We start from the raw sequence: 12,212 nt of genomic DNA on the forward strand, positions 1-12,212 counted from the left end.
CAAAGGCAGGTTTCCCTTCCCAGCCTCACATGGCGGTGGTCTCAGTGGAGTTCAAGAGGCTGTGGGCTGTGAGGAGGGGCAGCAAAGAACCCCAGCCCACCCCAAGCAGGAGATGGCAGAGTCCACCCAGCTGTCTGGAGACAGCCAAGACCCTCGGCCACTGCAGTTCTCCCCACTGAGCCTGGGCCCCCACCCCCACTCCACACTGGGACAGATGCTGGAGGGGCAAACCCCAAATACCCTCCCTAACCAGAAACCGAAATACCAAAATCCACCAGATCCCAGCCTGGCCTGGCCAGGTAGTCTGACTTTCCAATGAAGTCAAAAATACAGATTTTTAGAATTAAAATGTAAATGTTGGCAACTAATTCAAATTCAATTTTGTGTGTGTGTGTGTGTGTGTGTGTGTGTGTGTGTGTGTGTGTGTGTGTGTTTTGCATGGAGGGCTTTCTGGTGAAAACCAGACCCCACCTGGGAGCAGGCCCCGGGGGGACAGCTGTGGGAGAAGAGGACCCCTCCCCCGCAAGTGCAAAGAACAGGCCATGAGCTGGGCACAGATGCCTCTTTCCGAGCCTTCCCGGGAGTGAAAACCGGAAAACATGCTAGACAAATTCTGAAAGAGCTGTAACACCTTATATTATTTGAAAAGTCTGCAGGTTGAGTTTATCCCAGACCCTTTACAGCTTTTTCCTTCTGACTGATGAGGCCTCAGCTCAAATGTCACCTCCTCAGAGAGGCCCTCCCCGATGGCCCTATTTAAGTTGCCCCCACCAGAGTCACAGTCAGCGATACGCACCCTTCATTTCCTTCTTGGCACTGACCCCTACCTGCAAGTGCCTCGTCATTTGTGGTTGACATCTGCATTGTCCACCAGCACTTAGGCTCTGTGAGGACAGAGGCACATGGCCTTGTGCCCTAGTGAATCCCAAATCCCCGCCCTGAGCACAGTGCCTGGCACAGAACAGACACAGGCAATGAGTGCTGCTGAAATTTCCCCATGGAGCCAGTGGTGATCTGTCCAGGATCTCCAGCCCTCCCACTAAATGTGTTCAGAGATGGGGACACTGGGGCCATCCTCCTTGTTCCACTCCTGGTGAAGAGCCCTCAGACCCATAGGATGGGCTTGTCAATATCACCTTCTCAGGTGAGCCTCATACATAAGCAGGTTCGGTGGGTTAACCAAGCCTACATCTTTAACCCATGTGATAACCACAGTACCGGGGGTCTGCCACCAAATTTTTTCTATCCTCAGTCCTGCCTTGGGAATTCAGACTCTCCCAGAATTCAGAGTTTCACAGACTCAGAAGAGAATGTGATGCTAGATTGTTCTGAAATGTTTGGTAAAGCAAGATCAAATGATTACATTTGTGATCTGAAATCATTTGTTTGTGTCATGCCAACCCACACCTCCTTACAAATTATTTTCTTTAAATTCTCCCCAGAATGGGGAGCAGTATTAATTGTTGCCGATGAAAAGACTGCCCCTTTCATCAAAGCCATGAACTTTATCTGCCATTTTTGAATATAACACTGGCTTAGTGAAAGTGATTGTAAATAGCAGGTCTTCTTTGTGCATTTTATGCTTCCAAATGTGCTAGTTGTAATAAAGAAGCGAAAAGCTTAAAAATCCTCTCTTGTAAATGTTTGGAAAATTGCACTAGAGTTATTTCTTGCTCTTTGAGGGGAGAGGTCATCCTGCAAACGCACAGTCACACCTGTTCGGCTCCCCCAGGTTCTGAATGTCACTAGATCCCCACTCACCCCCGACCTTGGCAGGTCAGACTCTGTGAAGGATGCTCACTGTCTGTGCAACCTCACACCAGGTACAGGGACCAGGGGAAAGAGGCACATCTGGCTTGTAGGACAGTCCTGCAAGGCTACTTTTCTGGTAGGGAGGTGACACTTTCAAAGGAATGTCTCATTTCTCCCAGCTCCAGTCAGTTTCAACAACAGGTGGGGTTTTCTTTCCTCTCAATTATTATAGATTTTTTTCTAATAATCAAAGTCACAACTCATTTTGAAAGTTTTTAAAAATAGAAGAAAACAAGATTTTAAATCACAAGCGATTCCAACACCGAAGATAAGCAGCATTCGCATTTTGCTATGTAGTGCTCCTATTAGACAATATACACACATAGATCACACTTACACACTTATGCATTTTTGCTTCATTAAAATAGAATAAAGCTTTATGAGCCAGGCGCAGTGGCTCATGCCTGTAATCACAACACTTTGGCAGTCCAAGACAAGCAGATCACTGAAGGTCAGGAGTTTGAGACCAGCTTGGACAACATGGGGAAACCCCAGCTCTACTAAAAAGATGAAAATTAGCTGGGTGTGGTGCATGCAGCTGTAAGCTCAGCTACTTGGAAGGCTGAGGCAGGAAAATTGTTTGAACCCAGGAGGCGGAGGTTGAAGTGAGCCAAGATCTCACCATTGCACTCCAGCCTGGGCAACAGAGTGAGACTCTGTCTCAAAAAAAAAAAAAAAAAAAAAAAAAAAAGAGCTTTGTTTACACTAAACAATATTTTGTGTCCATATTTACACATAGATAACAACAGATCACTATTATTTTTGGTATATGCATATGTAGATATAAGTATTACATGAATTTCCTACTTTTTATTCAGTTACAGTTATATCACCTATCAGTGACGTAACTTCAGCCAAGACAGAAGTTTATCTCATAAAAACCAAGACTGGGCTGGGCACAGTGGCTCACACCTGTAATCCCAGCACTTTGGGAGGCTGAGGCCAGTGTTTCACTTGAGGTCATGAGTTCGAGACTAGCCTGCTCAACCTGGTGAAACCCTGTCTCTACTAAAAATAAAAAAATTAGCTGAATATGGTGGCACGCACCAGTAATCCCAGCTACTCGGGAGGCTGAGGCATGAGAATCACTTGAACCCAGGAAGCAGAAGTTGCAACGAGCTGAGATCACACCATTGCACTCCAGCCTGGGCAACAGGGCAAGACTCTGCCTCAAAAAATTAAAAAGTGAAAACAAAACTGGAGGTTGTCAGTCTGGGGTGGCATTAGGGACTTTCATTTCCTTCCAGAGGACATTCTGCTATCCGCAGAGTAGAAGCCTAATCCTCAAGGTTCAAGGTGACAAGAATAGCTTCAACCATCATATGCATATTCCAGGAAGCAGGTCAAAGGATGGAACAACTAAGAAATGACACTAAAGATATGTGTCAGTCCATTTTTGTTGCTATAAAAGAATTCCTGAGGCTGGGTTATTTATAGAAAAGAGGTTTAATTGGCTCACAGTTGTGCAGGCTGTACAGGCATGGCACCAGCATCTGCTCCTGGGGAGGCCTCAGGAAGCTTCCAATCACGGTAGAAGGCGAAGGGGAAGCAGGTACATCACATGGCGAGAGAAAGAGCAAGAGAGGGAGGAGGATGTGCCAGGCCCTTTAAACAACCAGATCTCCCATAAACTCAGAGCAAGAACTCGGTCATTGCCATCCGGATGGCACCAAGCCATTGTGAGAGGGATCTGCCCACATCACCAAAACCCCTCCCACCACGACCCACCTCCAACATCAGGGATCACATTTCAACATGAGATTTGGAGGGGACCAACATCCAAACCATATCAAGACAGAAGTTACAGAAGGTGGTCTCCAAAAATACTACCCAACACTTTTATTACCTCCCATTGGCCAGAACCTGGTCACCTGGCCACAACTCACTGCAAGAAAGCCTGGGAAAATGTAGCATGTGCCCACCCACTAGGAGAGGGGAGCACTGGTGCCAGGGTGCAGGACCACCAGCAGGCACATGCTTCCTACTTCTTTCTTCTTATAAAAATCCTTAGAGATTCATCTTTGCATATTTTTCTAACTATTTCCTAGGGATAAATGCCTATAAATGAAATTTGGGACCAAAAGTTATGCACTTTCATTGGCCAGTTGCCAAATTGCCCTCTAGAAACGTTGTACCAATGAACTCACCCAAGAGGTGAGGTTCTATTTCATGAAATGTTTCTCCACCCCACATTTCCTTTTAATCCACACCCTTTGGCCTTTATTAGGCTTACACATCTCTTCAGAATACCTGCTTCCTACATCATAATCTTGGGATTTAATACATGTTTTTCATTCAGGTTATTATTAATATCAGATTTATCCGACTATGCGTGAACCCAGCCACAGCCTTAGGGAAAGAGATGTATCTTTCAGTGGTGAAGAGAATAAAAATTAATAATCCTCAGAGACTTTGAAACTGAAGTGGGCAGGGAAGGGTGGAAAGAACAGATCTCATTCTATGAAGAGCATGGAGGGATTTTCACAGAGCATGTAGTTCTGAGTACAGCAGACCAGGCACCTGGGGGGCACCCAGAGAGCAGCCTTTCCTCAACAGAAGAGGAGTGAGCACCACACAGAGTTACAGAAAGGGAATCCCGGACAGGGGTAACAGTAGATGCAAAGGCCCCACGGCAGGCACCAACTTGTCCAGGTTTGCCCAGAACTTTCCCGGTTTTAACACTAGAAATCCCACATCCCAGGAAACTTCTGAGTCTCAGCCAAGCTGGGATGATTTGCCCGCAACTGCCCATGTTATAAAACTGAAATGTCTGTGCCCCACCACCCCCCTCATCCTGAGCAAGCTGAGGCAGTGGGTCGCCCTAGACTGGAGCAACATGCATGACAGCGGGAAGAGCCAGTGACTCTTTTTCATGTCCTCTCTCCCCTCGACCTCAGGAGTCACCCAGGTGGTCACTGGCATCCAGGATGAAAACTTCCCAGCATCCTTTGCAGCAAGCAGTGGCCACATGACCAGGCAGTGGCCAATGCACATGAGGCTAGCGCACAGCAACTGCCTTTAGAGGAAGGAAGATTTGTGTCCTCATGTTCTCTTCTCCCCTCCCTGCTCACTGGCAGTAGATAGGATGGACACTGTGGGGGAAGCTACACCCTAAAAAAGTCAGAGCAGCAAGATGGAAGTAGCCTAAGACCCTGAAAAATGCACAGAGAAGAATCACCCGACTGCCTTGGATTTTCATGTGAAAGGAATGAACCTCTGTCTTAGTAAAGCCACTGTGATTCAGGGTCCTTGTCACATTCACTGAGGCTGTAACATAATTGTTAGAAAGAACAGGAGTGGGAGGGGAGATGGAGTCAGACAGGCAGACAGAAGTTAGATCACATCGGGCCTGTAGGCCAAGGTGGAGGAAGAAACAGGCGACATAGGACTCAAGGAACACACCTGCTCCCAGGCAAAAGGAGTTTGCTGTGGGTGCCCCTCCCTGTCTGTATGTCCAGTGTGTGGATATTCTTTATACCTTGCCTATATTGTACAAATACTTTTTTTCTATTCAATATTTAGAAGACATTGCATTAAACAGCAAGATGGCAGATGAACATCAGGAAGGAACATTAGGAACATCCACATGTTCCATCCAGGAACCTTCACCATGGAAACCCTTGTGCTCATGGGCCTGGTCTCAAGACACATTCAGCTGTTGGGGATCAGAGGCTGCACTCACCGTAGCAGAGAGGCAGGACCAACTGGGAGAGGGTCCTTCTGTGACACCTACTGCATCACCAGGCTGTGTGAAGTGACTCAGCTGCCAGAACTCACACAATATCATTCTACACAAAAACCTCACGGGAAAAATGGTAAGTTATCAGTTTCTCCATTAATAGCAACTCTCAGATTAATCTCTGTCCTCCATTGCTTCTCCATGAAACAACTTTTTATATCTTTGTTTGGGTCTATTTTTCCATTTATTTTTTATTTTACTAACTGATTGAAAGATATATATTGTGTGTGTGTGATTTTGTCTCTGTCAGCCAGGATAATCATGGTTTAATTCCTATTATTATTATTACCAACATCCTTTAGTTTTTTTAAGCTTTTTCAATTCCTAAAGGTATTAATCAGGAACTTTCTGTCTCATGAGACAGAAAACAAATCCAAAACTGTGTAAGAGGAAAAAGAATGCACTCATCACTAGCATTGAGAAGTTCCCAAGCTTAGCTTGCTTGGGCTACAGCTACATCACCGTTTCCAGGGTCATCCTGTAACTCTCTCTCTCTACTTCCCCAACTTTGGCTCCATGTTTAGCTCCATGACCCTCAGACTTAAACAACAGCACTGGCTCCTCTCCAGATCTCCAGCTCCCTGACCCTCAAACTCCAACTGCAGCACCAGCTCCACCCCGGGTCTCCAGCTCCACGATCCTCAAACTACAACAGCAGCACCAGCTCCCTGGTGGATCTCCAGCTCAATGACTCTCAGACTTGGGAGGTGGCACCGGCTCCCAACCAAGGCTCCAGCTCCACAAACCTCAAACTAGAACAGCAGCACCAGCTACTCCCTGGGTCTCCAGCTCCCTGAAACTTTAACTATAGCACTGGCTCTTCCCCGGGGCCACCAGCTCCACAACCCTCAACTTACACAGTGGTAGCACCAGCCCCTCCCTAGGTCTCCAGCTCCACGACCATCAAACTTGAACTGCAACATCAGCTCCTCTTCAGCCTCCAGCTCCACAATCCTCCAACAACAACAGCAACACTGGCTCCTCCCTGAATCTCCAGCTCAACAACTCACAGACTTGAGAGGCAGCACCGGCACCTCCCCAAGGCTCCAGCTCCATGACCGTCAGATTTGAACAGTGGTAACACCAGCTCCTTTCCAGGTCTCCAGCTTCACTATCCTTAAACTAGAACAGCAGCAACGCTGCCTCCCTGGGTTTCCAGCTCCATGACCCTAAGACATGAATGAAAGAACCGGGTCACCCCAGCACTCCAACTCCAAGACCCACAAATTTGAACGGCAGCACTGGCTCTTCCCGGGATCTCCAGCTCCGCGGCCCTCAAACTAGATCAGCAGCACCGGCTCCTCTCTGGTTCTCCGGCTCCACAATCCTCAGACACGAACAATAGTACCAGCTCCTCCTTGGGTCTCCAACTTCACTACCCTCAGGCTAGAACAGCAACACCGGTTCTTCCGTGGATCTCCAGCTCTACAATCCTCAGACATGAACAGCAGCAGCACCGGCTCCCACCCTTGTCTCCACTTCCATGACCCTCAAACTACAACAGCAGTACCGGCCTCTCCCCAGGTCTCCAGATACACGACCCTCAAAATACAATGGCATCATAGGCTCCCTCCTGGGTCTCCAGCTCCCAAACCCTCAAACTTCGATTGACACACTGGATTCTCTCCACAGCTAAACAGCAGCATGGGCTGTCCCCCAAAGCTCCAGATCTACGAACCTCTGACTTAAGTGGCGGTAGCACCGGCTCCTCCCCAGGTCTCAGGCTCCACGACCCTCACACTAGACACCAAGACCTACCTCCTCCCTGCTCTCCAGCTACACGACCCTCAGACTTGAACAGTAGTGGCTCCTCCCTTTACCTCAAGCCCCATTACCCTCAGACTTGAACAACAGCAACACCAGCTCCCCTCCAGGGCTCCAGCTCGAGGACCCACAGATTTAAAAAGCAGCACCGGCTCTTCCCGTGACCTCCAGCTCCACTAACCTCAAACTAGAACAGCAGCATCGGCTCCTTCTTGGGTCTCCAGCTTCACTACCCTCAGGCTAGAATAGCAACACTGGTTCCTCCCTGGGTCTCCAGCTCAACGACTCTCAGATTTGAAAAGCAGCACTGGCTCCTCACAAAGTTTCTGGCTCCAAGGCCCTCAAACTAGAATAGCAGCAGCTGCTGCACCCTGGGTCTCCAACTCCACAACCCTCAAAGTAGAAAAGCAGCCCTGGCTCTTCCCCAGGTCTCCAGCTCCTCGAGTCTGAGGGTTGTAGACCTGGAGACCCAGGGAGGAGTCAGTGCTGCTGTTCTAGTTTGAGAGTCGTGGATCTGGAGACCCAGGGTGGAGCCGGTGCTGCTGTTCTAGTGTGAGGGTCATGGAGCTGGAAGACCCCGGGAGGATCTGCTGCTGCTGTCCTAGTTTGAAGGTCATGGAGCTGGAGACCCAGGAAGGAGCCATTTGAACAGCAGCACTGGCCCCTCCCCAGGTCTCAGGCTCCACGACCCTCAGACTTAAAAAGCCGTAGTATGGACTTCTCCCTGGGGCTTCAGCTCTACAACACTCAGACATGAACAGCAGCAGCACCGGCTCCTCCCCATCTCCAGTTCCATGACCCTCAAACTACAACATCAGTACCAGCCTCTCCCCTGGTCTCCAGATCCATGACCCTCAAAATAGAATGGCATCACTGGCTCCTCCCTGGGTCTCCAGCTCCCAAACCCTCAAACTTCAACTGACACACCGGATCCTCCCCACAGTTAAACAGCAGCATGGGCCGTTCCCCAAAGCTCCAGATCCATGACCCTCTGACTTAAATGGCGGTAGCACCGGCTCCTCCCTAGGTCTCCAGTTCCGTGACCCTCAAACTACACAGCAGCACCGGCTCCTCCCCATGTCTACAGCTCCACCACCCTCACACTAGACACCAAGACTACCTCCTCCCCGCTCTCCAGCTACAGGACCCTCAGACTTCAACAGCAGCAGTGGCTCCTCCCTAGGTTTCCAGCTCCATGACCCTCAACCTGCAACAGCAGCACGGGCTCTTCCCTGTACCTCAAGCCCCATGACCCTCTGACTTGAACAACAGCAACACCAGCCACCCCCAGGTCTCCAGCTCCACAACCCTCAGCCTTAAACAACAGCAGCACCAGCTCCTCCCTGGGTCTCCAGCTCCACAACCCTCAGCCTTAAACAACAGGATCACCAGCTCCTCCCTGTGTCTCCAGCTCCACACCCCTCAGACTAGAACAGCACCCCTCCTCCCTGAGTCTCCAGCTCCATGACCCTCAAACGACAACAGCAACACAGGCTCCTCCCTGGATCTCCAGCTCAACAACTCTCAGACTTGAGAGGCAGCACCGGCAACTCCCCAAGGCTCTGGCTCCATGACCCTCAGATTTGAATAATGGTAGCACCACCTGCTATCCAGGTCTCCAGCTTCATGATCCTTAAACTAGAACAGCAGCACCGCTGCCTCCCTGGATTTCCAGCTCCACGACCCTAAGACATAAATGGTAGAACCAGCTCCCCACGAGGGTTCCAGCTCCAGGACCCACAGATTTAAATGACAGCACCGGCTCTTCCCGGGATCTCCAGCTCCACTACCCTCAAACTAGAACCGCAGCACCGGCTCCTCCCTGGGTCTCCAGCTCCCAAACCTTCAAACTTCAACTGACACACAGGATCCTCTCCACAGTTAAACAGCAGCACGGGCTGTTCCCCAAAACTCCAGATCCACAACCTTCTGACTTAAATGGCGGTAGCACTGGCTCCTCCCTAGGTCTCCAGTTCCATGACCCTCAAACTACACAGCAGCATCGGCTCCTCCCCAGGTCTACAGCTCCACCACCCTCATACTAGACAGCAAGACTACCTCCTCCCCGCTCTTCAGCTACACAACCCTCAGACTTGAACAGCAGCAGCGGCTCCTCCCTGTACCTCAAGCCCCATGACCTCAGATTTGAAAAACAACACCACCAGCTACTGCCTAGGGCTCCAGCTCCAGGATCCACAGATTTAAACAACAGCACTGGCTCTTCCCAGGATCTCCAGCGCCACTACCCTTAAACTCCTCTCTGGTTCTCCAGCTCCACAACACTCAGGCATGAACAGCAGCACCCACTCCTCCTTGGGTCTCCAACTTCACTACCCTCAGACTAGAACAGCAACATTGGATCTCCAGCTCAATGACTCTCAGACTTGAAAGGCAGCACCAACTCCTCCGTGGATCTCCAGCTCCAGGACACTCAAAACAACATGGCTCCTCCCTGGGTCTGCAGCTCCAGGACCCTCGAACTACAACAACATTGTTCCTCCCTGGGTCTGTGGCTCCATGATCCTCAAACTAGAACAAGACCTCTCCTCCCTGGGTTGCCAGCTTCCTGACCCTAGAACCACAACATTGCTCCTCCCTGGGTCTGCTGCTCCACGACCCTCACACTACAACAAGACCTCTCCTCCCTGGGTCTCCAGCTTCCGGACCCTCAAATTACAACAACATTGCTCCTGCCTGAGTCTGCAGCTCCATGACCCTCAAATAAGAACAAGACCTCTCCTCCCTGGGTCTCCAGCTTCCTGACCCTTGAACTACAACAACATTGCTCCTGCCTGGGTCTGCAGCTCCACAACCCTCAAACTACAACAAGACCTCTCCTCCCTGGGTCGCCAGCTTCCAGACTCGAACTACAACATTGCTCCTCCCTGGATCTGTAGCTCGATGACCCTCAGCTAGAACAAGACCTCTTTCCCCTGGTTCACCAGCTTCTGGACCCTCAAACTAAAACAACATTGCTCCTGCCTGGGTCCGCAGCTCCACGACCCTCAAACTCAAACAAGACCTCTCCTCCCTGAGTCACCAGCTTCCTGACCCTCAAACTATAACAACATTGCTCCTGCCTGGGTCTGCAGCTCCATGACCCTCAAACTAGAACAAAACCTCTGCTCCCTGTGTTGCCAGCTTCCTGACCCTCAAACTACAACAAAATTGCTCCTCCCTGGGTCGGCAGCTCCATGACCCTCAAACTAGAACTAAACCTCTGCTCCCTGTGTCACCAGCTTCCAGACCCTCGAATTACAACATTGCTCCTGCCTGGGTCTGCAGCTCCACGACCCTGAAACTAAAACAAGATCTCTCCTCCCTGAGTCACCAGCTTCCTGACCCTTGAACTACAACATTGCTCCTGCCTCGGACTACAGCTCCATGATCCTCAAACTAGAAAAAACCTCTCCTCCCTGAGTCGCCAGCTTCCTGACCCTCAAACTACACCAACATTGCTCCTCCGTGGGTCTGCAGCTCCACGACTCTCAAACTACAACAAGACCTCTCCTCCCTGGGTCTCCAGCTTCCGGACTCTCAAATTACAGCAACATTGCTCCTGCCTAGGTCTGCAGCTCCACGACCCTCAAATAACAACGAGACCTCTCCTCCCTGGGTCGCCAGCTTCCAGACTCGAACTACAACACTGCTCCTCCCTGGATCTGTAGCTCGACGACCCTCAAATAGAACAAGACCTATTTTCCCTGGTTCGCCAGCTTCCGGACCCTCAAACTAAAACAACATTGCACCTGCCTGTATCTGCAGCTCCACGACCCTCAAACTCAAACAAGACCACTCCTCCCTGGGTTGCCAGCTTCCTGACCCTCAAACTACAACAAAATTGCTCCTCCCTGGGTCTGCAGCTCCATGACCCTCAAACTAGAACTAAACCTCTCTTCCCTGAGTCACCAGCTTCCTGACCCTCGAACTATAACAACATTGCTCTTGCCTGGGTCTGCAGCTCCAGGACCCTCAAACTAGAACTAAACCTCTCTTCCCTGAGTCACCAGCTTCCTGACCCTCGAATTACAACAACATTGCTCCTGCCTGAGTCTGCAGCTCCACGACCCTGAAACTAGAACAAGATCTCTCCTCCCTGAGTCACCAGCTTCCTGACCCTTGAACTACAACATTGCTCCTGCCTCGGACTACAGCTCCACGACCCTCAAACTAGAAAAAACCTCTCCTCCCTGAGTCGCCAGCTTCCTGACCCTTGAACTACAACATTGCTCCTGCCTGGGTCTGCAGGTCCATGACCCTCAAACTCCAACAAGACCTCTCCTCCCTGGGTCTCTAGCTTCTAGACCCTCGAATTACAACAACATTGCTCCTGCCTAGGTCTGCAGCTCCATGACCCTCAAATAAGAACAAGACCTCTCCTCCCTGGGTCGCCAGCTTCCTGACCCTCGAACTACAACGAAATTGCTCCTCCCTGGGTCGGCAGCTCCACGACCCTCAAACTAGAACAAGACTTCTCCTCCCGGTGTCGCCAGCTTCCAGACCCTTGAATTACAACAACATTGCTCCTGCCTGGGCCTGTAGCTTGATGACCCTCAAACTAGAACAAGACCTCTCCTCCCTGAGTCGCCAGCTTCCTGACCCTCGAACTACAACAGCATTGCTTCTCCGTGGGTCTGCAGCTCCACGACCCTGAAACTAGAACAAGACCTCTCTTCCCTGGGTCGCCAGCTTCCTGACCCTCGAACTACACCAACATTGCTCCTCCCTGGGTCTGCAGCTCCAAGACCCTCACCCTAGAACAGCAGCACCAGCTCCCTCCTGGACCTCCAGCTCAATGACTCTCAGACTTCAAAGGCAGCACCATCTCCACCCCAAGTCTCCAGCTCCAACACCCTCAGATTTGAGCAGCGGCAGCACCAGCTCCTTTCTGGGTCTT

At 50.5% G+C, this 12,212-nt stretch overlaps 1 long non-coding RNA gene and 1 pseudogene across 1 annotated transcript; one reads left to right on the forward strand and one right to left on the reverse strand.

Annotated features, from left to right (window-relative positions):
* Window positions 1-567: 567 nt before the first annotated feature.
* Window positions 568-633, reverse strand: LOC129041803 (U7 small nuclear RNA; annotated as a pseudogene).
* A 4,790-nt stretch (window positions 634-5,423) lies between these two features.
* On the forward strand, window positions 5,424-11,541 carry LOC129041393 (uncharacterized). The gene is made up of 2 exons (XR_008503856.1): window positions 5,424-5,627; window positions 6,076-11,541. It is a non-coding gene; the product is annotated as an uncharacterized LOC129041393 (long non-coding RNA).
* The last annotated feature ends 671 nt before the right edge of the window (window positions 11,542-12,212 follow it).

The sequence above is a fragment of the Pongo pygmaeus genome, chromosome 6 (genome assembly GCF_028885625.2).
Source record: "Pongo pygmaeus isolate AG05252 chromosome 6, NHGRI_mPonPyg2-v2.0_pri, whole genome shotgun sequence".
Lineage (NCBI taxonomy): Eukaryota > Metazoa > Chordata > Mammalia > Primates > Hominidae > Pongo > Pongo pygmaeus.